The sequence below is a fragment of the Lepisma saccharinum genome, chromosome 14 (assembly GCF_977018435.1).
Source record: "Lepisma saccharinum chromosome 14, izLepSacc3.1, whole genome shotgun sequence".
Taxonomy (NCBI): domain Eukaryota; kingdom Metazoa; phylum Arthropoda; class Insecta; order Zygentoma; family Lepismatidae; genus Lepisma; species Lepisma saccharinum.
In genome coordinates, this window is record NC_139242.1 from 58,423,727 (window position 1) to 58,448,897 (window position 25,171).

Below are 25,171 nucleotides of genomic sequence, written 5' to 3' on the forward strand. Positions count from 1 at the left end.
CAGCACCAAAATTACAAGAAAGAGAATATTTGTTTAAAGTGTTTTTACCATTGCGGGCTTGTTTGCTTATATCGTATTATTAAAAAGACCTCACGAACTATTAATACTACTCACATTGTTTTCTTGTAGTAACGAAAGTTTGGAAGAAGTTCAACGCTTTGTAGGTAGTCAAGTACTAGAACTTAACCTTGCAAACAATCTTAATGAAAAAAAGGTAAGCCTTAAGTCATGTGTATTGATAGCGGAATATTTACGTAAATATATATAAGGCATACACAACATAATATGGGAGTTTTAAATTTGTATAATTTATCTTATCTATGGCATACAATAAGAAAGCATACATGAGATGGAAGAGTAATTCTACAAGCTTATATAGCACAGGTCGTGACGACCAATCCAGTGATGGGGATAAATTCATTCAACCATTCCCGAACTTTCCGTAGAAAATGGGGATGGTGGATTGCACCCACCACCTTCATGACAAATGAAGTTCTGTAGCCCATCCTGCTAATAGCAACATTATCAGTTTGTAATAGCAGCATAATCTTATGTATTAGTAGCTATTAATAGTAATATAGGTGAAGTGAAAAGTAGCATGAATTCCTGGTGCTCCGTGGAGTAACATCGGGATTGTTAAAGATTCACGAATTTTCAATGAAGTCAATTCCTTCCGTCCGAGAGGCGAATGTTTTTTTTCCAGTCAACTTGTGAATGCGGTTTCATTTCTTGCTCTCTGATTGGCTGCTGGAAAGTTACGGTGCTGTGCTTGTGAGAATGTCTTATTTCCTATTTTTAGCGCAAATTTGCTGCTTTCTAATCTAACCTAACCTAACCTCACGTACAGCGAAAACAAGATATTCTCACAATCACAGCACCGTAACTTTCCAACAGCCAATTAGAGAGCAAGAAATGAAACCGCATTCACAAGTTGACTGGAAAAAAATGCGCGTCCGGGAGAGAAAATTAGCAATTGTAAATGGGTTCTAAACCTTTTTATGTTTAAAGCATTTTAATTCCTTTCAGGAATATTTTTCCGGATGAATTTAAGTACGGTCCAGGAATCTTTTTTCCTGATCAATTTCAATTAGGTCCAAGTTCCGAATTGAAATGAAACAATACACAACTTGGGCCGATTTTAAATTGTACGAGAATAAAGGTTCCGATCCTGTTGTGGAATCCTTTAACAACCCTGAGTAAATATCACCAATCTTCATAAGTTCTATCCTCACCAAAGGCAAAAAGACAAATTGATCATCTGAAGACTTGAGAAGAGCAGCTTTCTCATAATGTAGTGTCAGGCTCTGCACAAAAGGTTCAAAGTACAGACTTGAAGTATGGTCTTGACGAAAGTGATGTCACCTAGTACAGTTCAAAAGCGCCAAGTACAGAAGTACACAAGTGCATAGCTCGCAGCACAGATCGTTGCTGACTAGGTAGACGTGATTTCTGCACTCGTTGTTCATTTGTTTAAAATCACGGAGGTAGAAAGCCAGTAACACAGGTTAAATATATGTTATGGGACAGCAAATTGTTGGTTAAAGTTCTTCTAATGTGTGGCAATGTATTTGTAAGAACATTTGAAATATTATGCGATTTCTGTGGTGAAAGAGAAGTGTTTTGAACGCGGGGAAAACAACATGTCCTCAGTTTTATCTACTGATCGTATTTGGCGCTGCAGTCGAAGTTCAATTCGAAAGACATTCACTTCCAGTCTACGACTTCAAGACCGCACTGCAAGACCATACTCGGAGGATGCTCGCTTCAAGTATGGTCTTTCACCTAAGTGTAGACAGAAGGACTCAACAATGGATAATGTCCAATTATCATTGCATGATAACATAGAATTATTGTGACTAACATTAGTTACCCAACTCTGGTAGTTAAGAATAAATCAATTCAAATTTTACAGGTTGCTCTGATGTTACCTGGAGCCAATGTCTCTAAAGACAACGTGTGGATGGGTGAACAATGGACAAGAAATATTAGCAGCTTATATTGTCTCAAAGTGAATGTGAAGGTGCACGAAGTGATAGCTGATGAAGAACTGCGAGACCTCAGCATTCACACCAGGCGTTGTATATTTCCCGACGAACAAGGTAATGTCTTCAGATTAAATTAAGCAAAACTGCTCGAATGTGAAAGAGATTTTGAACTTGGCCCATTAGTCCAATAAATTAAGGAGAAAAATAGGTCCATGAAGGAAAAAAGAATAAGGGGAAGCTGATTTTTGGCAGGATGTTAGAACCATGATAACAGGTGTATTCCACAAAAGTCCCCACCTCTCTAAAGATGAAAATGGCGCCAAATTGCTTTCGCTATAATATCTCGGAAATGAAACATCGTGGGACCTTGGTTTGTTTGAATCGATTACTCACAGTGCCCGGTCTACAAGCCGCAAAACCCCGCAGTGCGGGAAGGGGGGGGGGGGGAGTTAAGGCTTTAGGGGGCCCTCAGTCATTTACATAGTAGAGGGTTCGTATGTTAAAAAATAAACTTAGTTACTCAGGGGTCAGAGGCGTGACGTGCATGTAACCGGTGTTGCCGCAGGTAACAGAAAAATGTAAAGAAATTGAAAAGTTTTTTTCTTAATAACATAACAACATTGTTAAATAAGTTAACCGAGTTGAGTGTATATTGCAGAGGACATTTTTTCTGCAGCCGACAAAAGCGAAGAGACAGGCCGTTCCGCTACCCTCAAGAGGCTACAGGAGGAAAGGGCGCCAATGCAAGGGAACAGCGAGGAAAGACTTGAGGAGGCAAGTGTGCCATGGCGTTATTCATATTCCTGTTTAACGGCCCTGTTGCCGCTGCGGTCTACAGGATCAGCAAGTGTTGTCACATTGGATTTCCAGAAAAGAGTTAAATCCCGCCTAAAACGGGGATACTATTTCTCTGAAGCAACAAGAGCTAGACTGCAAAACCAAAGCTGGATTTAACTACAACTGAAACCGTTTACGTAATAGACGAAGAGATAAGTATTTGATGTGATTCGTGATTTGGACAAACCTTGCTCCAAAAAACTAAGTTGGCAACAGTAGAACGTACATCTGGACTTCCCTTCCACCGCTGGAGAAGGGGAATTCTGTCGTTGCTCATCGCAGAAACGTCAAACTGACCCGAGGTTCTTTTTCCCCTTTCCACCTCTTTGCAAAGAAACAGAGATGGTTGACAAAGGCTCGACTACTATTCACTGGATTTTCGCGGTAACTCTCTTTCTAGGAGTGATTGTGGCTAAATAAATCACTGAGCGGATTGAAAGAAAAAAAAACCGGAATGAACAAAAATCCAGATCGAAGGCATGTTTTTTTTTTGTTGTTTTTTGGGTGGGGTAGGGTGGAGATGATAACGTCTGATGACCGCGACCGGTAACACTTTTGAAAAAGTCACGCCACGCCACTGTCAGGGGTACAGAAACGAATACAATATACGTATACAGGTAAAGTTTCGTGCCATGAAGGAACATTTAGGGTATGGGAAAGTAGAGCCCCACATATTTTCGATGTCGGCTATCTTGCAGGTGATGTGATCATCAACACGCTGCGACCGCCATTACACCCCCTACCCGGGTGCCATGATTTGAAGCTGAGTGGGCCCTAGAGGAGCCGCTTCATGCGGGGACAAAACCGGAAAAATTCCGACCATAGATTACCCACCCCGGGTCTTCCTCGTGGCAGTCAGAATACAATCAAATCAAGCTAGAATTTCACGAGAAATGCAGTGGTGAAGGTTTCTTCAACCTATCTTTAATCAGGAAAAAGTTACGACTGCATGATTGTAACAAATGTATCATTTTCAGATGTGAGAAAACAGTGTCATAATATGAATTCACCATCAACATATTATGTCACATCACCCCCTTCCAATTTAAAATTTTTTAGTTGAATTCATAATTGCGGACGTCCGCATGGAACACACCAATATGGTTCCCCCTAAGCCTAATCTGTTTCTGTCATGACCAATTGTACCCAGCCTAACTCCTTTGCTTTTTACTCTGAAGATTTGTAGATTCGGCATTAATTACTCATATTGACTTTTAAATTATTTTCCTATCTCGTACGGAATTCTTATAATTACATAAATAATGGGCAAAAAGGTAAAAGTCGAAAACATTTGAAAACTGTCTAATCATTTTTGATAGACGATAAATTCTGTAAGGTGTTTCACATAAAAGTTGAAGATAAATTCGTAATCTTTCAAAAAATGTATAAGTAATCAAGGGTTTCCGGGTTCGATACCCGGTGGAGGCGTATTTCACAGGTCACACTTTAAATTGTAGTTTCAGTCCCGATTAGGCTATATGTGCATAAAGTGGACTTAACATTGAATTATAATACATTGTTTCGTAAATTTAAGCATTAACCCTTCGTACACCAAGGTGGGTTAAAAATTGTTCACACTTTGATTCGGATAAGAATTTTTATGGATGTTTCTTTAGTATCATGTCATAACTCAGGTTTTGTGTCAAAAATAATATAAATTTTATTTTCTGTCATTCAATACTTTTAATTTCTAGAAAATAATCCAAGTAGGGCAGTGTCCCGGGTTCAGAAACTGAAAATGGGGCTCGGTGGGGCTCGCAGTGTTGCCAACTCGGGCGAGGCGTAGCCTTTTACGGTGTATGTTAACCTCACCAGCGTTGCCGACTCGGACGAGGCGTAGCCTTTTATGGTGTATGTTAACCTCACCAGTGTTGCCAACTCGTCGTAGCTTTTCACGGTGTATAATTTTTTAGCTTTTTTTTTGTGTGTGAGTGTACGTGTTCGGGCGAGGCGTAGCCTTTTACGGTGTATGTTAACCTCACCACTGTTTCCAACTCGTCGTAGCCTTTCACGGTGTATGTTAACCTCACCAGCGTTGCCAACTCGGGCGAGGCGTAGCTTTTTACGGTGTATGTTAACCTCACCACTGTTTCCAACTCGTCGTAGCCTTTCACGGTGTATGTTAACCTCACCAGCGTTGCCAACTCGGGCGAGGCGTAGCTTTTTACGGTGTATGTTAACCTCACCAGTGTTGCCAACTCACCCCACGAAAATTTCACCAACTGATATTTTGAAGCCTTTCATGGTGTATGTTAACCTCACCAGTGTTGCCAACCTCTTACTCGAAAAAATCACCAAGGTTTTTTTTTTGGTCTAACCTAACCTAAAGCAAGGAGCTGGCAACACTGCTTGAGGCTTGCCTTGCAGTGTTGCCAACATCTTACTCGAAAAAGTCACCAAGGTTTTTATTTGGTCTAACCTAACCTAAAGCAAGGAGCTGGCAATACTGCTTGAGGCCTTACAGTGCATAAAGCAGTGTTGCCAACCTACTGGTATTTTTGCCATAGCTTTTTACAAAAAAAAAGAGAGAGAGGGAAGAGTTAAACAACCGACAGTATTACCAACACCTACCTACAGCTTTTTTTTACTCGGCAAGGGCTTAACTAATTTATATACTGACGTAACATACATACACTGGGTAAGGAGAACCGGCAACAAATATATACTGCCGTAAAAGAGAGAGAGGGATGGATGGCAACACAGTATGTGCGTGCGTGTGTGTGTATAATATGTAGCATTATTAACTAGAGTGTGTTGGCAACCCACCTACAACTAAAAAAATAGAGATGCCAATATTGCTGTAAGATAAAGAGGGGGAGACCTATCGTGACCTTTGTAAACCTCTCTCGCGGGAACGATGTGCTGCACATGCATACGCGCGCGCGCGCACCTGTATTGTGAGGCAAACAAACAAATAAATAATTGTTTTTTTTTTTAGGATTCCTGGCCCCTACAACCTCGCCAGGGTGCATGGTGCCCAACCAAAAAAAAGTAAAAGGTTTTCTAACGGCTGCGGTTGTAGATAATCGCACCTCTGTAGGGTTTCACGTGTTTTTTTTGTATGGTAGTGGTAGTGCTGGCAATAGTGGGTGGGTTAATTGTTGTTGTAGTATTTTGGTTATTTGGCAGAGTGCTGCTGGTAACTGGAGGAGTTAGCGTGGGAACGTGATGTGGTGGCGTCTGATTGTCTCTCGCGTTATTGTTCCCACCTGAAGGTCTGCTTCGCCTAGTTTCGCTCGGTTTTTGTACGGGTGACCTCGGCGGTATTGTGTTGGCTGGTTGGTGGAAAAATATACTAATGGGCAATAAAATCTGAAGAAAATTTGTGTCTAACAAAAATAATCTAAATAGAATTACACATGCATACAATATTTATTGTGTTTTTTTCTATCTACAATTATATTTTTCTTATATATTTTTTTATTTTTTTATAGAGTTGATTAAAGCACATATTTGAGGAAGGCAACACCACTCATATATAAATAAACATACCCCGAAAAAAATGCGCTCCATGAAAAGTTGCCCTGTGTGCAAAAGAACTATATCGAGCAAACATTTTGCAAGACATTGTCGCACCTGCGTGCCAGGCAAGCATTTGGCTGCCAGCGAACTGTGTTCCGGATGCAATAAACACATTACAATTGCGTATGTCAAAAAGCATAAGCTTATTTGTCTAAGCAAAAATACATCTGGGGGGCAGCCTTCGACCCCCACCAAGAGGAAGGCAGAAGCAGCCTCGCCACCATCCGCCAAGCGCATCAAGACTGTGGCGAAAGCAAACCAGTCTGCTTTCCAGCGTTTGTTAGAGGACTTCCCCCCTTTTACTTCGGAGGGCTCATGCGACGTGCGTAGTTTTTTGGAGAACGTGCAAGCCCAAATTATTTCCATCCTCGGCGATGCGCTTGTAACGCACTCCACTAAATTCTACGCATCGCTACGTTGCTGGTACAAGAAGCCGTCTGGTGAAATTTACAGCTTCTGCCACAACACCAAGGCGAAGACGCTGCATCTGGCGGATGTCGACAACCTCGAGGTCATCTACAACAAGTTTGTCGAGGAGCTGCTGGCAAAGCAAGAAGAACATCAAGCCAAGGGCTCGGGGGGTTCGCTGTGTGGGGAGCCTCACGAACTGTGCGTCAAACTTTGCAAGTTTGTGCCTCTCTCCGCCTCCAGCTACGTCCCCTTACCAGAAGCAATTGTGGCAAAGAAGGCCGTCCTGAACATTCAAAACAGTGACGCCAAGTGCTTTCTCTGGTCTGTGCTTGCAGCATTGCACCCTGTCCACAGGAAAAACCAACCACGCCGAGTTAACCACTACCTACCCTACGAGCCAGAGCTGGAAGATGCTATTGCTGGGATCGACTACCCGGTGGAGGTCTCGGACATTCGCAAGTTCGAGGCCCGTACACGCAACCCTCGGTTGGCCATCAACGTTTATGGCCTCACCGACGAAAATGTGGTGTACCCTATCCGGGTGAGCAACGTAGACGACGATGGTGTGCTGGAAATTCATCTTCTGCTCATCAAGAATGAAACTCGCCATCACTACACCCTTATTCGCTCGCTTTCTCGGCTTGTTTCGAGCCAGCTGAGCAAAGACAAAACCCACATAGAAGTTTGTCCCAGGTGCTTGTCTATATTTCGTAATCGAGAACGGCAGGATTACCAGCGCATCAGAGGTCGCAACATCGCTGCCGAGAAGCTCGCTAACCACAAGCTCTACTGTAATGCCAACGAACCGGGGGTGGCAGACTTGCCCGAACCTGGCGACGTGGAGGGTTTCCGCAAGCACGGTGCCATGGTGGAGCACCCCGCTATCATCATCGCGGATTTCGAGGCCTTCCTCAAACCCCTGTCCACTTGCGATCCCGATCCTGAAGTTTCTTCCACCACCCCTTACCAACTCCACGAGGCATCCAGTTTCGCATATGTTGTGGTGCGACGAGATAAACACATCGCCCCCGAGCCTTACATGTATCGCGGTCCCGACGCAGCCAAACACTTCCTCGAGAAAATGGTTGACGAGGCCATCGAGATAGGGAAGTTTCTGTTGACCCCCAAGTCTATGCTCCCACTGTCCCCCGACGATCAACATAGACACGAGGAGGCTACTACCTGTCCTGTGTGCACCTGTGAGTTTAGCATCAACAACCGTAAAGTCCATCACCACGATCACTTTAACGGTAGGTACGTTGGTTCTTGGTGCAACGACTGCAACCGCTTGGCCCGAGACCCGCGCTTCATCCCTGTGTTTTTTCACAATGGCTCGGGGTACGACTTTCACCACCTGATCAAACATCTTGGATACGACAATGCAAGAATCAATGTCCTGGCACAAAACGAGGAGCGTTATATTAGCGTCAGCAAGTGGGTGCCGATCCCCAACTCAAAAAGCAGGAGCATCGAGCTTCGCTTCCTCGACTCCCTGAGGTTCCTCCCGGCCAGCCTCGATGCTCTTGCAGGTAAGCTGAGCAACGAACAAATGCTTATTACCTCTGCAAATTTTCCAAACTTGGACGCCGGTCTCTTCAGGCGTAAGGGGGTCTACCCCTACGAATACGTCACCGACTCTACCAAGTTTGCGGAGACGTCGCTACCTCCCCAGGCGAAGTTCTACAGTCAGCTACGGGGCTCGAACATCACCGACGAAGAATATCATCACGCCCAGTCCATGTGGCGCGAGCTAGGTTGTCGAACTCTCGGAGACTACCACGACGCCTACCTCAGACTTGATGTGACGCTTCTCGCCGACGTGTTCCAGACGTTCCGGGCGACCGCAATGAAGATCTACCACCTGGATCCCGCCTACTTCTATAGTCTCCCCGGACTGGCGTGGTCAGCCATGTTTCTGGTGACGAAAATTAAGCTGGAGCTTCTTTCGGACGTAGACATGATGCTGTTTGTGGAACGCGCCGTGCGGGGTGGCATGGTCCAGGTGTCGCAACGGCACGCGTGCGCCAACAACCGTCACATGGCTACTGGCTACGACTCCACCCAACCGTCGAGCTACATCATGCACACGGACGTGAATAACTTGTACGGGCACTCCATGATGCAGCCACTCCCCTTTAGAGGGTTCGAGTGGGCTGACCCTTCCAACTTCGACGTTGAAGGTTTCGACGATTCGGAACATGGGTTCTTCGCCGAGGTGGACCTTGAGTTCTCCGAGAAGCTGCAGGATTCGTTCTGCGATCTTCCCCCTGCACCCGAGTTCAAGTGTCAGTAGTACAGGAGCACCGGTTCAGCGCCCGAAAATGAGGCTCGGTGAGGCTCGCCTTAATGGATTTCTCTCGTAAGGCATGAGCCTCATTTTCTCGCAGTGTTGCCAGCTCACCCCAAGAATATTTCACCATGTGATATTTTACAGGCGAAGCTAACCTACAAATGGGAGTTGGCAACACTGGCAACATCAATTGCGGTTTAGTGTTGCCAACTCACCTCAAGAATATTTCACCATGTGATATTTGACAGGCGAAGCTAACCTACAGAGTAGTACAGTGTCCCCGGTTCTGCGCCCCGAAAATGGCGCTCGGTGGCGCTCGCAGTGTTGCCAACCCCCTACTCGAAAAAATCACCAAGGTTTTTGTTTTTGGGTATAACCTAACCTCAAGCAAGGAGCTGGCAACGCTTGAGGCTTTCTCGCAGTGTTGCCAACTCACCTCAAGAATATTTCACCATGTGATATTTTACAAGCGAAGCTAACCTACGAATGGGAGTTGGCAACACTGATTAGTGGAGGTGCACGGGTTCTGCAACATCAATTGGCGTTCAGTGTTGCCAACTCGCCTCAAGAATATTTCACCATGTGATATTTTACAAGCGAAGCTAACCTACCAATGGGAGTTAGCAACACTGATTAGTGTAATCAGCTCAGTTGAGCGCCATCAATTGGCGATCAGTGTTGCCAACTCACCCCAAGAATATTTCACCATGTGATATTTTACAAGCAAAGATAACCTACGAATGGGAGTTGGCAACACTGACTAGTGGAGGTGCACGGGTTGAGTGCCATCAATTACGGTTCAGTGTTGCCAACTCACCCCAAGAATATTTCACCACATGTTATTTTACAGGCGAAGCTAACCTACAAATGGGAGTTGGCAACACTGACTAGTGGAGGTGCACGGGTTAAGTGCCATCAATTGATGTTGCCAGTGTTGCCAACTCACCTCAAGAATATTTCACCATGTGATATTTTACAGGCGAAGCTAACCTACAAATAGAAGTTGACAACACTGGTAACATCAATTGCGGTTCAATGTTGCCAACTCACCTGAAGAATATTTCACCATGTGATATTTTACAGGCGAAGCTAACCTACAAATAGAAGTTGACAACACTGGTAACATCAATTGCGGTTCAATGTTGCCAACTTACCTGAAGAATATTTCATCATGTGATATTTTACAGGCGAAGCTAACCTACAAATGGGAGTTGGCAACACTGACTAATAGAAGTGGCCAGGGTTGCGTCCGAATCAGCAGCAGATGTCACCTAGAGCGCTGTTCCATCCGGGACTCAGCCAATCTCTGTTGTCCGAATTTGCGGTAGACGTGGAGTCGGAGGGAAGAGCAGAGAGGCGCGACAGATGCACGCTTGAACTTGCTGTGACGCTGCGCTTGGCAGCCATATTCTAACTTTTACTTTGTACAGACAATATTTACTGATTAGAGGATGTAAAACTCAGTTATATTTTAATATTTTATCGATAATACTGAATGCAGAAAACATAAATAATGAAATAGCGTGTTATATTTTTAATGTGAGTAGTTAGGTGGAAATCATTGTCATGTTTGTTTGCGCCCCAGAGCGCGGTGGGTGAAGTTCGGGCTGACACCTGGCGGGAAAAGTGACAGCCGTACTACAAGGGGACATGCAGATTCGGACGACTTGGACGCGACTTCGAGTGCACGCGAGAGCAACGGGGAAGAATGGGATGGAGCGCTTGCCAATCCGGACACGGCTTTTGTAAACCTCTCTCGGGAACGATGTGCCACACACGCGCGCGCGCGCCTATCGGTAGATTATGTTTCGCGTATTTATTCGTTGCGCTGACACAGCGTGATGAGTAAATAATGCATTTTCTCATTTTTGAAGTACGAATGCACTTTATCGTAATCTTCCAAGTCTCGGGGACACTAATGTTTGTATATCGTGACTTTTGTAAACCTCTCTCGGGAACGATGTGCCACACACACACACGTGCACGCGCTGGCGTCTCTTATTATTTCTGTATTATGGCGCAAACACATCTAGAAAAACTACAATTTTGCTCCCTCTCCTCTCTGCGTGTGCTATCAACAATACGTAGGCCTTGGGACGACGAAAGTTACACAACGGTGAGCCTCGTCAGTACACCTACCCCGCAACATCTGGAGCATGCAAGTACATAATAGCGGGTCGCTGGGGTGTATACAATTTGTTTTGTTTATATTTTGTTTCAGAGCGAGCGAGATAACCGGAGCATGCAGGCACACAACAGCGAGCTGGGATGGAAGATCGTCAGCATATCCGGAGCGTGCAGGTACATAATAGCGAGCTGCTTGGGCGTTAGCGTGGCTTCGCCGGATGCAATACACACGATGCTTAGGTTACAACAGGTTGTTAACATTAGCTTTGGGGAAGAATATTCTAGAGAAGATTGTCTCAGAACATTTTCATAGTTTCACACTTCTATTAGATTGGTAGAAAAATATATTAGTGGGCAATAAAATCTGAAGAAGATTTGTGTCTAGCAAAAATAAGCTAAATAGAATTACACATGCATACAATATTTATTTTTTTTCTATCTACAATCATATTTTTCTTATATATTTTTTCAATTTTTTTATAGGGTTGATTAAAACACATATTTGAGGAAGACAACACTCTACCACCAACCGATCACATATAAATAAACATACCCAAAAAAAATGCGCTCCATGAAAAGTTGCCCTGTGTGCAAAACAGCCATATCAAGCAAAAATTTTGCAAGACATTGTCGCACCTGCGTGCCAAGCAAGCATTTGGCTGCCACCGAACTGTGTTCCGGATGCAATAAATACATTACAATTGCGTATGTCAAGAAGCATAAGCTTACTTGTCTAAGCAAAAATACATCTGGGGCCCAGCCTTCGACCTCCACCAAGAGGAAGGCAGAAGCAGCCTCCATCAATGCACCACCTGCTAAACGCGTCAAGCCTGCGATAAAAGCAGACCGGTCTGCTTTCGGTGGAATATTAGGAGATTATGTTCAATTGTCGGATGGCTTTTGCGATGTTCGTAGCTTTTTAGAGGAGAAGCGAGCAGAAATAGTTTCTATTTTTAGTAATGCACTGGCTACGCACTCCTCCACTAAATTCTACGCATCGCTTCGTTGCTGGTACAAAAAACCGTCTGATGAAATTTACAGCTTCTGCCACAACACCAAGGCGAAGATGCTGCATCTGGCGGATGTCGACAACCTCGAGGTCATCTACAACAAGTTTGTCGAGGAGCTGCTGGCAAAGCAAGAAGAACATGAAGCTAAGGGCTCGGGAGGTTCGCTGTGTGGGGAGCCTCACGAACTGCGCGTCAAACTTTCCAAGTTTGTGCCTTTCTCCGCCTCCAGCTACGTCCCCTTACCAGAAGCAATTGAGGCAAAGAAGGCTGTCCTGAACATTCAGAACAGTGACGCCAAGTGCTTTGTTTGGTCTGTGCTTGCAGCATTACACCCTGTCGACCGGAAAAACCATCCACACCGAGTTAACCACTACCTACCCTACGAGCCAGAACTGGAAGATGCCATTGCTGGGATTGGCTACCCGGTGGAGGTCTCGGACATTCGCAAGTTCGAGGCCCGTACACACAACCCTCGGTTGGCCATCAATGTTTATGGCCTCATCGACAAAAAAGTGGTGTACCCTATCCGGGTGAGCGACGTAGAGGACAATGATGCTCGAGAAATCCATCTCCTACTCATCAAGAACAAGGCCCACCACCATTACACCCTCATCCGCTCCCTCTCTCGGCTTGTTTCGAGCCAGCTGAGCAAAGACGAACACCACATAGAAGTTTGTCCCAGGTGCTTGTCTAAATTTCGTAATCAAAAACAGCAGGATTACCAGCGCATCAGAGGTCCCAACATCGCTGCCGAGAAGCTCGCTAACCACAAGCTCTACTGCAAAGCCAACGAACCGGGGCTGGCAGACTTGCCCAAACCTGGCACCGTGGAGCGTTTCCACATGCACGGCGCCATGGTGGAGCACCCTGCTATCATCATCGCGGATTTCGAGGCCTTCCTCAAACCCCTGTCCACTTGCGATCCCGATCCCGAAGTTTCCTCCACTACCCCTTACCAACTCCACGAGGCATCCAGTTTCGCATACGTTGTGGTACGACGAGACCAACACATCGCCCCCGAGCCCTACGTGTACCGTGGTCTCGACGCAGCCAAACACTTCCTCGAGAGGATGGTTGTCGAGGCTATCGAGATAGGGAAGGTGCTGTTGACCCCCAAGTCTATGCTCCCACTGTCCCCCGACGATCAACGTAGACACGATGAGGCCATCACTTGCCCTGTCTGCGTCGAGGAGTACACCGCCAACAACTGTAAAGTCCGACACCACGATCACTTTAACGGTAGGTATGTTGGTCCTTGGTGCAACGACTGCAACCGCTTGGCTCGGGACCCGCGCTTCATCCCTGTGTTTTTTCACAATGGCTCGGGGTACGACTTTCACCACCTGATCAAGCATCTTGGGTACGACAACGAGCGAATCAACGTCCTGGCGCAGAACGAGGAGCGTTACATCAGTGTGAGCAAATGGGTTCGAATCCCAGAATCCGACTCTACCGTCGAACTTCGCTTCCTCGACTCCCTGAGGTTCCTCCCGGCCAGCCTCGATGCTCTCGCGGGGAAGCTTAGCGACGAGAAAATGCTCATCACCTCTGCGAATTTTCCGAACTTGGACGCCAGTCTCTTCAGGCGTAAGGGGGTCTACCCCTACGAATACGTCACCGACTCTACCAAGTTTGCGGAGACGTCGCTTCCTCCTCGAGCAAACTTCTATAGCAAACTGCGAGGCTCGGGCATCTCTGAGGATGACTATAACCATGCTCAGTCCATGTGGCGCGAGCTGGATTGCCAAAATCTCGGAGACTACCACGACGCCTACCTCAGACTTGATGTGACGCTCCTCGCCGACGTGATCCAGGTGTTTCGTGCAACTGCGAAGACCATCTACCACCTGGATCCCGCCTACTTCTATAGTCTCCCCGGACTGGCATGGTCAGCCATGTTTCTGGTGACGAAAATTGAGCTGGAGCTTCTTTCGGACGTAGACATGATGCTGTTTGTGGAACGTGCCGTGCGGGGTGGAATGGTCCAGGTGTCGCAGCGACACTCGCATGCCAACAACCATCACATGGCCACCGGTTACGACCCCTCACAACCGTCCAGCTACATCATGTACACGGACGTTAATAACCTCTACGGACACTCCATGATGCAGCCACTCCCTTTTAGAGGTTTCGAGTGGGCTGATCCCTCCAACTTCGACGTTGAAGGTTTCAACGATGAGGAATGCGGATTTTTTGCCGAGGTGGACCTCGAGTTCTCCGAGAAGCTGCAGGATTTGTTCTGCGATCTTCCCCCTGCACCCGAGTTCAAGTGTCCACCCGATTCCAAACAGAAGAAGCTCGTCATGGACTTCGAGCCCAAAGAGCGTTATGTCCTGCACTACCAAAACCTCCGGTGGTTGATGAAGCAAGGGGTTACCGTCCGCACAGTACATCAAGTTTTGATGTTCGAGCATTCTCAATGGTTGAGGTCATACATCGAGCTCAACACCGAACATCGTACAGTCGCCACTTCTGATTTCGATCGCGATTTCTTCAAGTTAATGAACAATGCGGTGTTTGGGAAAACTATGGAGAATGTGCGAAATCATGTAGATGTGAGGCTAATATCAAACAAAGTACAATGTCGCAGGCTCGTAGCAAACCCGTTATTTAAATCGAGGACTATTTATAATGAGCAGCTTGCTCTAGTGCATATGAGGAAGAACAAGGTGATGCTCAACAAGCCAATTTATGTTGGTGCCTCAGTATTAGACCTGAGCAAACTGCACATGTTTCAAATATATTATGGGATACTACGCCAGCACTATAACGACAATATCAACCTACTCTACACGGACACAGATAGTTTGATGTACCACGTCCACTCACCCGATGCGTACAGGGATATAGCCACGGTACCAGCTTTTGTGAACCTCTTTGACACGTCAGGCTATCCCCAGCCAAACCGATACAAAATCCCGACTTGCAACAAGAAGAAGCCTGGCAAACTCAAAGACGAGAAGAACGGTGATATAATTCTCGAGTTTGCAGGTCTTCGCGCCAAGGCCTATACCATCAAAGCTGAGGGCAGCGTTACCAAGAAGGCCAAGGGTGTCAGCAGACAGGTGGTTCGGGAGCATCTCACATTCGAGGACTTCGTGGATTGCCTCAAAACCAGGTCGTCGGTTCTAAGAGCAGAACAGCGCATCCAGAGCGTCGACCATGTGTTGACCACCAACAAGGTGAGGAAGATTGCCCTGGACGCACGCGACGACAAGAGGTGCGTTCTCCAATGTGGAATCCACACACTGCCGTGGGGGCACTATCGCTTAGCAGAAAGCAAAACCTGCAACATATGCCCATCTTCAACAGAAGATTCATAAAAAAAACAAAAAAAAAAACAAAACATTTTGTTAGTTATTACAAAAAAAAAAAAAAAAAACACTGACTGTTATTACAAAAAACTTTGACCGTATTTTAAATAACCAGCATACCTATGAATCTCTTTGGTTTCCGAAAACAAACCAACATGGAGACTGTACACCGCGCGACGACAGATCATGAATTTCTACCTTCCATGTTAACTAAACTCAACGGTCTACTGATTGTTCACCTTAACAGCATTTGGACGAAATTGGATGACGATGTGGGCAAGATGTTTTACGTCTTCAACAACAATTTACATTTTTACAAAATTCCGATCGATGGAAAACTTCAAATCACCGTGAATCCGGAAAACGTAGGCGAAATCAAAATATCTACCGGCAAGAACATTTTTCGAATCAAGCACGACAAGATGCTTTCTAACATTACGTACGATGTTTCTGCAGGAGATTGTTTATACGTTGAACTCCTAGGAGATTACGACAAACTTATTCCTCTCTTCGTAGAATTACGAATCGTCTATCCTATTATAAATAACCGTTAACCAAAATGCCTAACGATATTTTCGGCCACACCAAACGTGTAGACCACGCAGAAGAGATTCTCATGTTGGACGTCAGAATTAAAAAGTTGAGGAGCGATTTGATCGCTTTGCAGGAGACCTTAAACAAAAGTTTAGAGTCGGAGATTGCTACGCTCCAAACGCAATGTCTGGACCCCATTCTGAAAATCGATTCCGAACTGAAAACGCTCATAAAAAATTATGTCGACGTACCTTCTTACGACAACGTTCAAAATATACAGTTGAGCGTGGATAAGCTTCAAAATGATTTGGCCAAATTACAACAATTTCAATCGAAAAATGAAGATTTGGAAAAATTGAAACTCGAAATCGAAGAACGAACTTCCGCAATCGAAAAGAATTTCTCTGAACTTCAAACCGTCGTGAAGGATATTGATGTAGAACGCTTGCATGTTGTTGTTTCCAAATTACAAGAAGAATTCGCCAGCACGTTGGAAGAAATTAAATCCAAGTTACAGACTTTGGAAGATACCATGACGAACCTACCATCGTCAGACGAACTGCAGGTCATCGGCAAAAGCGTCGCGAACATAAAAATTCAATTGGAGGCTTATCAAGATTTCGAACACATTCAAACCACCATCGCTACGCTTCAGGCGTCTCTGGAGTTGATCAACGAAGAAATTAAAAATATTCACGCTGAAGCAAGTGCGTTGACGAGCATACAAGACACGTTGAGCACGGTTCAGCAGAAGATCGAATATTTAGAAAATTTGAACGTCGAATCGAACCTTGCTCATTTTCATCACGTACTGGACAACATACAGGGTGACTTGGAATCGTTACGGACGAGCGTACCTTCGAGCGAAGATTTGGAAAAATTGAAAACGGCGGTGACGGCACTATCCGATTCGAGCGACATCAAAAGTTCGTTGAGCGATCTCGAGAGTAGGGTTGCCAATCTCCCCACCTCCAAAGAATTGCACGCTTTGAAAAGAAGCATATCACGTATGCTGAAACGACTGGAAACGGAAACGGCGAACGTGGAACAGATTCGAGACGAACTTGCTTCGCTGGTGTCGACGCTGCCCACTTCGCAGAGCGTCGCCGACCTTCACACGCAGTTTACCGAGATGCGAAGCATCGTGAACGATCTTACCGAGAAAAGTTCGAAATTGAATCAAGTCGAGAACCTTCAGAGTATCGTCGTCAACATCAGAGATCAAGTTGGAGTGTTGGAATCCACGCAGGAATCGACGCTGGCCTCTTTCGGTGCCAAGTTACAAGAACTCAACGAAAACTACAAGCAGTTGAACGTGGAAGTGAAAATCAAACCGTCATTTTCTACAGTAACGGATACCATCGTCGAACATTTGTTGCCTGTACAAAATACACTGGGACAGCTTCACAGCAACCTCGTTAGCGTCGATACTAAATTCGCTAAACTGCATTCTCTGCAAGCCATCGAAATCAACAGCATACCCAATCAACAGAGAATCTCCACGTTCGTCGAAGGTAACAAACTGTACATGTTACATCCTTATCATCCGTACTACAAGTTTCTCCTCGATGGTACAATTCAGATAAACGAATTTTCGTACTGGTCTCACGGCAGAAAAGCTAGCGTTCCCACCATGACCTTGATATCGAATCGTGGTGTTCAGAAAGCAAGAAACATTCCTCTGGCACGTTGGAACGAAACGCGCAACATATATGAAATACACGAAGACGAAGATCTCACCGTTTTCGACGTGAGTGCCGGCGATAAGCTGATCATTCAAAACACGAGCGAAGTGCCACCCTCTTTGAATCCCATCACGCTGGTGCTTCTCTTCAAACGTAATCTCTAAAAAATGTCTAGGCAAGCCATCGTCGAAGAATTGCATAAACCTGCACGCCGCAACTACAAACGTTTAGCTGTGGTAACCAAGGGAATCGATGACCTCTGGCAAAGTGACCTCGTGGAGATGAGTAGCGGCAATCTAAAAAATGTGCATAAATTGAACAAGGGCAACAAGTACCTCCTCACCGTCATAGACACGTTTTCGAAATTCGCATGGGCTCTACCTTTGAAAGCCAAAACAGGAACGTGCGTCACGGAAGCATTCAAGACAATTTTTCGCGAAAGCGACAGACGACCTCGGTTTTTGCAAACAGACAACGGTAAAGAATTTTACAATGCCGTATTCCAAAAGTTTATTCGGAAACACGACATTCGACATTATTCAACCTTCAGTCACATCAAAGCCAGCATCGTGGAAAGATTTAATCGAACCTTGAAAACACACATGTGGAAACGATTCACGCTTCGAGGAAATTACAAATGGGTCGACATACTGCCGGAACTCGTCGACACCTATAATAATACGGTACACAGAACGATAGGCATGAAGCCAGCTGACGTTACGAAATCTGACGAGCAGCGTTTAATTTCTACAGTTTACTGTCCAAAGTACACTCCCACGACTACCAAGAAATCAAAATTCAAAATTGGAGACCAGGTGAGGGTCAGTAAATTGAAGCGAACGTTCGACAGGGGTTTCACACGAAACTGGAGCACGGAACTTTTTACGGTGGTTCGAGTTTTACCCGGAAACCGACACACGTATATAATAAAAGATAGTAGCGGCGAGATTTTGAAAGGAAGATTTTACGAAGAGGAACTCTCTAAAACAAAACATCCCGACACGTACCTCATCGAGAAAGTATTGCGTAGAAAAGGCGACAAACTGTTTGTCAAATGGCTGGGACTTCCGGAAAAGAGTTGGATCAACGCGAACGAAGTGATCTTGTAAGTACGTGGAACGTGGTGAAACGTCTACCGGATTCGGAAAGTCAAACGAGAAAAAAGAACGGTGAGTTGCTTCCCGACAGCATCCGCTGTCTGATCGTAGGTCCTTCGGGGTGTGGGAAAACAACACTGCTCGTGGACAATTTTCTCCTCGCACCGAATTGGTTAGATTGGAAGAACAGGCACCTCTACGTATTTTCGAAAAGTCTCGAACAAGCGAAATACAAGCAACTGATAAAACTGTACGATGGTCTGGACATTGCAACGTTCGCTTCGGAAATAAAGCCACTCGACGATTGTCGTGAAAATTCAGTTGTTGTGTTCGACGATGTCATCCTGGAAAATCAAAATGAAATTCGCAATTTTTTCACGCAAGGTCGTCACAAAGGAATAGATTGCTTCTTCCTAGCTCAAACGTTTTCCAAAATTCCAAAACAGTTAGTACGCGACAACGCTAATTTCATATGTTTGTTTCGTCAAGATCACACCAACCTCAAGCACGCGTACGATGACTACGTAGGCGGAGACATGAACTACAATCAATTTTCGGAACGCTGCTGCTCCCACTGTTGGAACAGTGACGATTTCGGATTCGCGACGATCGACATGACGAGAAAACCCAACGACGGAAAATACAGAAACAAAATCAACGACTTTCTAAACGTTGCAACGTTGTGAGAAACAACGTGTATAAATAACGCTATGACGAAACGAAAAATCGAAGACGAAAATCTCAAGCTTCGCGATTACCTCGCGAAACGTTTCAAAGGTTGGAAATCCGAGAATCGCGGATTCTACGAAGAGAAGAAACGTCAAGATCAACCTGTGATCGACGCCATCAGCGATCTAGGTAAAGAAATTAAAGGCGTCACGGAACAAAATAAAAATTTGATCAACGAACTCGTACCACTTGCAGCTAAAAGTTACACCGTACCCACGCCTATTTCGAGCATTCCTTCGACGCCGTTCGAACTAAGGGACGTACCGACACGACGTCGAGCCATAGGTAGCACGCCGTCGTCTTTGGATAAGATTGAGTTAGGACCTTTGGCACGAGACTACCTGAGCACGGGGAAATTCGACAAGGATGAAGTGTTCGGATTGTATCCGAGCATGGAGAGCAACGAAGGCGGCGGTGTGGTTTGGAAGATTGGAAAATCGAAGGTGACCTTCGAAGGCAACGACATTAAAGTTAATTTAGGCGAGAAGGATAGTTGGAACAGGTATCCGGGTACGGTGGGACTGTGGGAACTTGTTGCCAAAAAGCAGCCGAAAGATTACACCGACGAAGATTACCAGAGTTACAAGGAAATTTTGATCATGACGGATGCCTTGTACCAGAACAACGACGCCTCGCAGAATAGGGTGAAATCCAGCAGTGGCGAGAAGTACAGAAATCTCATCAAACCGATTTGGAACCAGGTGAAAACAGGCAGCGGCGTCAAACTCTACAACACCCTACCCAAAGAGTTTGTGTGGGTGGACGACGTGCGCAAGCTCATAGACAGGTTGTTGGTTATTGCAGGAGAGGAGAATGCAGGCAATCGTAATTTCTACAACGAGAAGATGGGAATTATGGACATGATCAGCGCCAAACTTTCCAACTTCATCGTGAACGACGACAAGGGCATAGGTCACCTCATCAAAATTATCAACACGCTGCCTCCGAGATTCTGGAACATGGCCGAAGGAAAGGGACTCGTGAACGACATCATCAACAAGTTACCTTTCGAGATGCATTTACCCGGCTACCAGTACTGTGGACCGGGTACCAAACTCGAGAAAAGATTGGAGAGAGGAGACAAGGGTGTGAATCCGTTGGACGCCGCATGCAAAGATCACGACATCGCCTACAACACCACTCGCACCGATCTAGATGCACGTCACGAAGCAGACAGAAAATTAGAGCACGCAGCTTTCGAAAGATTCGTCAGCAGAGACGCATCGCTGGGAGAAAGAGTTGCGGCACTGGGCACCACCATAGCCATGAACACAAAACAAAAACTTGGGTGGGGTATATAAATAACATACAGTAAAAAAAAACATCATGTCTGGTATAACCGACTTGCCACACGAACTACTGTGTAAAATATTCAAACATGCAGTAAACAGAGATTGTGAGGATATAAGAAAATTTTTGATCATAGCGAGATCAACGCCGGAATTTCGCAACCCTTGTGAAATGGCTGTCAAGGATTATCTTCGGGAAATTAGCGACATGAGGTGCGTTGATCTCGACACTCTTTTTTCGGCTGCAGGGGAAAAATTAAACAATAGGTTAGATGAACTGCATGAGGCGAGGCAGGGGAGAAGACGATATACTGATGATTGGTGTAAGTCCAAACAGGAAACTGAAGAAATCATCACGCACATCATTGCGTTTTCCGAAGTACGAACTTTCTTCCTCTAACGCACACACACAAAAAAAATCTTCGATACAAATCGTGAAAAAAATATATATATAAATAACACACATCGTGAAAAAAAAATAATCTTCAGTGTATATATAAATAACACACATTGTGAAAAAAAATTAAATTTCTCTAACACACACACTGAAAATTTCTCTTCAATATGACGACTGAAAAAATGAGTGACCTCCAAGCATTAAAACAAATGCTAAATTTGTCAGTAGAGTATGTAAAAATTCAGGAATTGGAAGTGGACAAACCTTACACGATAACTTCCGGTTCAATTGTTTCTACCCAGTATGGTCCCAAGGCGCGTCTGCTGCTCAACGCACAATACAGTCTATTTTTACCAGATCGATACGCTAACATGTTATCCGACGAGAAGCTAGCTATTTTAATCGAGAACAAAACTCAAATCGTGTACAAGGGTACAAAGGAACTTCTTGGTAAGAAAACAAAGCACGTAATAGAATTTGTGTAAGGGCTCTGCGCGGAGTATATCCTTGAAAAAAAAAATTACACGCAACAAAAAAAATCTCAGAACATTTATATATAAATAACATACCGAAAAAAATTACACAAAACAAAAAAAATCTCAGAACATATTATTTAAATAACATACCGTGAAGATAACATATAGAGCATCAACATGAAGCCCAAGGGTGTCGTGTACCAGATACCATACTCCAATCTGAAAAATCTAGGTGCCCTCGATGGGTTACTCACCAAGAAACAACGCGAGAAGAAACGTTCTTGCTTGACGAAAGGACACGGAATGAAATTACTTCTCAGCACACCTCAATTAAGACGCTTGCAGCGTTCGCGAAAACAGCAAAAAATCGGAGGTTTCATATTCAGCATCCCGGCCATCCTGGCAGCATTGGGGGCCGTTGGAAGTTTGGCCGGCGGTAGCGCCGCCATCGCGAAAACCGTCATCGACTCGAAGAAGAACAAGGCAGAATTGGAAGAACAAAAACGTCACAATCTGGCTATGGAGAAGAAGGGGAAAGGTATAACCAAAAAGCAAAAAAGCAACCTCGATGCTTTGAAAAAATATAAAAAAAAGAAGAAGCCCTGTCCAACTTCGATATTGAATCTCTGATCGAACTGTTGGGAATAAGAAACTTCAGGGGTGTTTTCATGTCCGATTCTCTACCCTCTGCTGTGAAGAAAAAGGAGTATGGCGTGGTCAACCTGGACAGTTACAAAAATCCTGGTACACATTGGATATGCTACCTCAAAATTAACGATAACAATGCATTTGTTTTCGATTCGTTCGGTGGCACACCGCCTGCCAGGTTGGTGAAGTATCTCAGTGTTGCCAACCTCTACTACAATGACAAACGCATCCAGGGTTTCACCGATGTTAACTGCGGCCACCTATGCCTTTCTGTTCTCGCATACATGTCTAAAATAAATAACCCGTCGGTGGAACATTTTCAGAAAGCATTGTGGAATCTTAAACACAATGGGCGTGTTCCATCTCACAAGCGAATCTTCGATCTTGAAACTCACGCTGCACGATGACATCGTCTATCCTAAATCCGTAGCTCTGCGTGCATTCTACAGCATGTACCTCATACCTAACGTCACGCAGCACAACAACAAAATTAGCGTCGGAAGCGAACACATCGTCGTCACGCCAGGCCAATACAATCTTTCCACTTTGCAAGCTCAGTTACCCAAAGGCACGTACCTTTCTCAAAATTCGGTCACGCACAGAGTGGAAATCCTATCGGCGACGGAGACCGTGGACCTGGGCACCATAGGAGAACTTTTAGGTTTCGAGAACAACACAAAACTCGAAGCTGGCATCAAGCACACAGCAGTCAATATTCCTAAATTTCTAGCCATAGAGACTCTAAACGTACACTGCAACGTGGCGGAAGGCATGATCACGAAATCCTCGGACGGGGAGTTGCTGGGAAGTCACAAGCAGACGGGAATCATCGCCACATTCAAACCCAATTCCGAATTCATGGAACCGATCATCTACACGCCCTCTTCGCCGATCTATTTTCCAGTATGTCGCAACCGCATAGACGACATAGAGTTGGTAGTGACGAACGAGAAAGACGAGGTGGTGGATTTCGCAGGTGCCACTACGACGGCCATCGTGGAGATCGACGTATAATAAATAACCATACATAGTAAAAATGGAACAAATCGAAAGTTACGAATTGCAATCTTTCCCTCCGAACCGTCGCACGTTCGCTAATCTCAACGAAGCGAACAGGGAGATCGAATACGACGTGGACGTAGGGGACGGGTTCGTTCATCCTCACAGAGCGGACCTCTACCTTCAATTCGACGTAGTGAAGAAAGAAAGCGGAGAAGCGTTTCCACCCAATGCAAATTTGAAACTCGTGGACAACTTCGTACCTCACCTGTTCTCGCAGGTGGAGGTGAGGAAACACAACACCGTCATCGACAGAATAGATTATCCAGGCATCACGTCGACGGCAGTGGGAACATTGAAATTATCCAAAACGGATGCAGCATACTACCAGGCGGGAGGATTTGAAGCGGGAACCAAAATATCGACGAGAAGTCACACGGTGCTCTTTCCCATGCGTCTGCTACCAGGATTCTTCTCCGACTACAAAGAGATCATGTGGAAGGGAGGATTGCGCGTCACGATTCGAAGAGCGGCCAACGACAACGACGCACTGATGCGATACACCAACTTGAACGCCGACGGCACGCCGATAGCCAACACATTACCCGAAGCAGCCAAGTGCGTCATCCGGAGCATGGAATTGAGAATGCCGATCGTGGAATACGAAACAAACTACGCCCTCAAGTACAAAGCGGAGTTCTTGAAGAATCCGCAGGTGCCGATTCACTTTCACGGTTACCAGTGCGTGCAGAAGTTGGCGTCGGGAAGTCACATGGAATTCGACGTGACGACTCAGTTCAACAACATACAGTTCGACATGCCAGATTTCGTCGTAGTGCTCTTTCAAACCGGGCGCGATAACAACCAGGAAAAAGATTCCAGCAAGTTCGACGACTGCAAGATCAAAAATGTTTACCTGAAGAACGGTAGGAACGAAGTGTTCCCGCGCGAGAATTACAACCTCGACATGACCAAAGACGATTACCTCAAACTTTACGAAGCTTACACGGCTTACAAGCGCGTGACCGAGGGAAACGTGGACGTATACTACACGCCCAGCGAATTCAAAATCCGCAGGCCGATGTTCGTCATCAATACGACGAAGAGGAAGCAGGTGGTGGTCAACGATCGCACCAACATCAAAATCGTCTGCGAGTTCCACGACGCGCTGCCCGATGATACCGTGTGCAGCGTCATCCTGATTGCAGAGAAGTCTTTCGCGTACGACGTGAAGAACGAGAGGGTCACAGAGCAGTTTTAACAGGTTTAACATCTTTTTCTTGCACAAATAATAAGAGGCGCCAGCGCGTGCACGTGTGTGGCACATCGTTCCCGAGAGAGGTTTACAAAAGTCACGATATATAAACATTGGTGTCCCCGGGACTTGGAAAATTACGATAAGATGCATTCATCCTTCAAGGATGTGAGAGAGTGCATTATTTACTCATCATGCTGTGCCAGCACAACAAATAAATGCGCGGAACATGGAGAGAAAATAAGTTTTTATTTTTTTTTATTTTTGAGGTTTTGGTGATCGCCAAATGAGTAAAATAAATTTTTGATGTTTTGGTGCTGTTTTCTTGAGTCACAATACAAAAATAATAAGAGACGCCAGCGCGTGCACGTGTGTGTGTGTGGCACATCGTTCCCGAGAGAGGTTTACAAAAGTCACGATATACAAACATTAGTGTCCCCGAGACTTGGAAGATTACGATAAAGTGCATTCGTACTTCAAAAATGAGAAAATGCATTATTTACTCATCACGCTGTGTCAGCGCAACGAATAAATACGCGAAACATAATCTACCGATAGGCGCGCGC

General features: G+C 45.2%; 1 long non-coding RNA gene across 1 annotated transcript in view; it reads left to right on the forward strand.

The window, feature by feature from the left end:
- The first annotated feature begins 137 nt into the window (after positions 1-137).
- The window catches only part of LOC145998374 (uncharacterized), a 49,556-nt gene continuing 24,522 nt past the window's right edge, over positions 138-25,171 (forward strand). Inside the window, exons 1-2 of the long non-coding RNA XR_014443310.1 lie at positions 138-214; positions 1,913-2,099. This is a non-coding gene — a long non-coding RNA (uncharacterized LOC145998374). The remainder of the gene's footprint in view (positions 215-1,912; positions 2,100-25,171) is intronic.